Here is a 4,660-nt window from a genome sequence, read left to right as displayed (position 1 = left end):
CTTTTCCCTCCTATAGCAACAAAAAAGCATCTACCCACATTCCCTCTATAGTGGATGCCCCCTCATTTAGCTAAGATTTCTTCACATTCTAATGTCGTAGTTGTTGTCTAGGGGCCAAAGTGCTCTTCCTTAGCATGGCTTTCATAAAATTGCACCCCTCTTCCTCCGACACCCAAATGTTCTCAGTTAGGTATTCCATGTTCAATTTCCATCCCTCATTTGGTTTAGGGATATGCAAACCCAATAGATTTGAGGATGACCACACCACAAATGGTTGGATAGAGGAATCCCATCGGCTAATCAATTGCTAGGGTTCAATACCCATTTCAATTCCAACCCCCAACACAGCTTGCTCAATAATTCCATCTAGTCCTAGAAGCCATTGCCTATCAACACTTGTAGCTACCACCCATCAAAACTCATCTTTCAATCCCCCCACCAACAATGCAAGTGCCATAAACAAAGAGGTCACATCCAGATACTCTAGCCCAAATAATTGTTGAACACCCTTCATAAAGATCGGGTTATCAATAGCAAAAATATGTTTTAGGCATCATAGAGAAATTTGACCTTCATAAGTCTGTATTTGTGAATTTGAACCAAGAGCAAAATTCAAAACAATGACCCTTCCCTAACTTCTACCTAAATTTAACATCCTCGAAACTCTCTAAAAAACATACCAAAGCCAAGAAAACACTACTTTGACACATGCAAGGGATACAATATTATCATGGATAATTCTACTTAACCTAGGATGATTAATGTCCTTGTGAGTCAAACATATAATGCTTGAGACTTCAAATTGAGGTACCATGAGTGGATTATATACTCTAATGGTCATTGAATTTCCTCTCTTTATTTACTCTCCAAGGTGATAGAAGTCCTCACATTTACATATTGAGGACCTAGTAATGAATTGGCACCTAAGTTGGCTAGCCAATCTGCCACTTTATTCACTTCCTTGAAGTAATGTGAAACTTTAAAATCCTTGAAGTCAAGCAGCAACTCCTTGATTTTTTGTATACTTTGATCCAAATGCCATGCTTCCATCTTTCCTTTCTTGATGCCATTTATAATGATTTCTGAGTCACCTTCCAAATGTATACATTGACATCCAATTTTTACTTCTAACCCCAAAGCTTCCTTGCCAACTAAACATTTTGCAATATTAATTGTACCATCCACCAATCATTTGGCTGTAAATGCAATTATATTGCATTTATGATCTCTTACCATACATCCACACCCTAATACACCTAGGTTGACCCTTGTAGCCCCATCAAAATTAATTTTGATCAATCCCTCCTCTAGAGGTATCCATAATGCCTTCTCCCTTTTCAAGATTGGATTAGCCCCATTACAGCAATGAAATAGAATATATATATATATATTCTATATTAATTTTTTAATTGATTTATTTGAGAGAATATATGAATAAAATAAAATTTCATTGTTTTATTTATGTTAATCATTGAATTGGAGTTGAACTTCTAAATAGCTAAAGTAAATATCAGATAATTTTCTATTTATTATAAGAATAAAAAAATTAAATAATATTAGCAGTAATTATTTAAAAACGCTATCATTTAAAAGAAAAATTCTTCAACAAAATTTTGACACTCTTTAATATGTATTCATATAAATTATCACACTATCATATAATATAATCTAAAAGTAATTTTTTTTTTTTAAATGCAGAATAAAAAGTTATGTTTTTTGAAATAAAATTTGAGAAATATATTAAATCACATGTTAAATGAGTAACAACAATTAATTTCAGTTTCAATTTAAAATTAACTTAAAATTTTTTATTTATTTTTGAATATTATTTAGTTTTAAAAATTAAATATAAACAAAGTTATTAGATTTTTTTATACAATTTATAGTTAGAAATTATAAAAAATATGATTTAACATTAAAATATTATCTAACAATATAAAGAAAAATTGTAAATGATTCAATTAAAATTATGAAAAGTTTATAATTTTTTAAAAATAATTAATGTCAATAGGCATTCTACAATGGTAGAATGGGTGGAGTGGGATGGTGTGAGTGTGTTAATGTTAACTTTTATTCTTTTAGGTTAAATTTGACAACCATCTACATGTCAAAAGTTTAAATCTTATTATAAACATAATATAACTTAAAAGGTCATTTAATAAATATCAAATAAAATATTTGTTTATATTATAATATGTGGAGATATAAATTATATTTTTCAAGAAATTAAAATAAAAAACTTAAGGTAGTGAAAAACTAAATAAATGAAGATTAAGAAAATATAAATAATTTTAGATGTAGTAAATTAAATTATTATTATTTTGTAGTGGATATCTATTGACATTTCTTTAGATAGATTTATTTAGGATATCTATACTAGTTAAAAGAACATATGAAATTACTATTATAACTTAATTTCAATAATTGCTACATTAAGTAGCATTGATAATATTTAATTGCTCTTTACAACTCACTAAAGTAAAAATCTATATAAATATATTCTTAAAACAGTCTACACTTATACAATTTATTTGTTTTTGGTGAAGAACTCATTAACTAAACTGTACTCATATGATCTGATTGATAAGGCAAAAGATGGTGCATATGTATGTAGGCAACTGAGGGTGCAAATATGTTGCACCATAGTCAATGCCTAATGCAAAGTCCTTTTGTTATAACATTTCTCAAGAATTTTATGATTTTGGTGCAAATATGTTGCGCCATAGCTGCCCAATGTGAAGTCCTTCTCCTATGGCATTTCTCAAGTATTTCACGATTTTAATTTCATTCTAGTTAAGAGGTTCTCCTAGCTCCTTGCTATCCCTTAGCTCTTCGCAATCTGCATTAACTCAACATAATAATATACTTACCTTTACGAAGGCATTGTAGGATGTATGGTGAGAGATTGAGATGCTTGAGAATTGTGGTCAAAGCAGAAGCAGTAGTATTGAACCCTCCAATTAAAAACCCCAACAAGTTGTCTATTATCTCCTCATCTCTCAAGCAAAAACTCACCCTCAACACCATATCCAAAAAATTCTCTTCCTCCTCCCCACTTTTTATCAAAAAATTTCTGCACATTTGGATCTGCTTAGCAATTTGGCCAACAACAGCTTCATGAGCCCACATGGCCTTTCCAGAGACCATCTAGGGAAGATCGAGGGGGTGAGAAAGAAGGTCCTTGTTCAAATAATAATAGCACCACCTAAATATCTCTAACTCTTCTTCTCCAACTTTTAACCCCCATAAAATACTCTGCTGCCACACGTGATGCCATCTCCTTCAGTTTGGCATGGGCATTGATGATGTGGCCATAAAGCTAGTTAGATTCCAGATACTGAACCACAAGCCTTTCAAACCTCCCAACTGATTTCTTCAATGTTTCTGTCCCCATAAAATAATGTATCATCCACCTCACCCTTTTGTGTTGGGCACCCTGGTAACTAGTCATGGAAAGCTTCTCGATAAGGGCTCTCAGTGATTTGGGCAATAGGTTTCTGAAGAATGTGTCTTCATTGGTGAGGATGATTGTGTTGGACTCCGTGCCCAATATCACCACTATGGGTTTTCCCAAAATATGGGTCTTAAAAATTTCCCTGTGCTTAGCTTTTCGTCCATCATACCACAAGTCAAGCTTGTACAAATAACTCCAATTCCTCATATAGTCTAGGGATTCTGCCAAATAAGGGATTCCAATCCATCCTGGAGGTATGGGTTGCATATTTCCTATGATTTTTTGTCTTAAGGAAGCCTAGAGAATTGGGGCATAAAAAAGGGCAAATGCAATTGCTATCCCAACTACAATACAGGATACTATAGCTGCGATGATGGAGATCCATGCAGGGACAGACATCTTTCGCAATACTACGTTGCAGATTTCTCTTGGAACTATACACTTGTCAATCTTATTTGTCATCATTTTCATTTTTATCTAGACTCATCTGTGAAATATTAAATCACAACTTTAATATTTTTTCTTAGCACTTAACTATTATCGAGTGCCAATTTTACTCGGCACGTGAAGGTGTCGAGTGGAAATTTTTCTCGGCACCAATAGATGTTAAGTGACAGGAGAAGGTGCCAAGCTAGGCATAAGAAGATGCCAAGTGAACTTGGCACTCAAAGGGAAACTTAGCTCAAATGGATGCCGAGTGAGCTTGGCATAAACTACAAAGTTTCAACTCAGACAAAGACCAAGCAAAATGACCAAGTTTATAATGTGAACTTTTCCACCATTAAAACCAGAGAGCCAAAACTTTAAGTATTCAACAATAAAATTCTCAGATGCAATAGATAGGGGAAGAGTAATGGATTCAAGTATGCCTACTTTCTTCCTATTCAACTTTGATCCAAACTATTACAAAATCTAGGAGCATTCAGCTTCAACTAGAAAACCCTAAAAATTTAAACTTGTGAAACTTCAAACTTTAAAATTTAAATTTTAAACTTGCAGCTCTAATGGCTGGCATACATGAATGCCTGGAGAAATCACTACTTCAATAGGTCAAAAATAATAAAATATGAACTTACAAAATGATAGGTAGAAACACGTGCAATTGCAGGCATGACAACAATTTCTTTTGTCTTCTAAACTTGAATTGATCTGCTGATCAACTTCTTTCACAACTTTGCTCTGTAACTCTTCTGCTCTTCCACTAAC

General features: G+C 32.9%; 1 pseudogene; it reads right to left on the bottom strand.

Annotated features, from left to right (window-relative positions):
• Positions 1-2,693: 2,693 nt before the first annotated feature.
• On the bottom strand, positions 2,694-3,862 carry LOC149561278 (abscisic acid 8'-hydroxylase CYP707A2-like; annotated as a pseudogene).
• Positions 3,863-4,660: the final 798 nt, after the last annotated feature.

This window comes from Cupressus sempervirens, chromosome 4 (assembly GCF_028749045.1).
Source record: "Cupressus sempervirens isolate cs-2001-9-10 chromosome 4, ASM2874904v1, whole genome shotgun sequence".
In the NCBI taxonomy this organism is placed as follows: domain Eukaryota; kingdom Viridiplantae; phylum Streptophyta; class Pinopsida; order Cupressales; family Cupressaceae; genus Cupressus; species Cupressus sempervirens.
The sequence above is the reverse complement of the archived record's forward strand: the minus strand, read 5'-3'. Positions and strand labels throughout refer to the sequence as shown.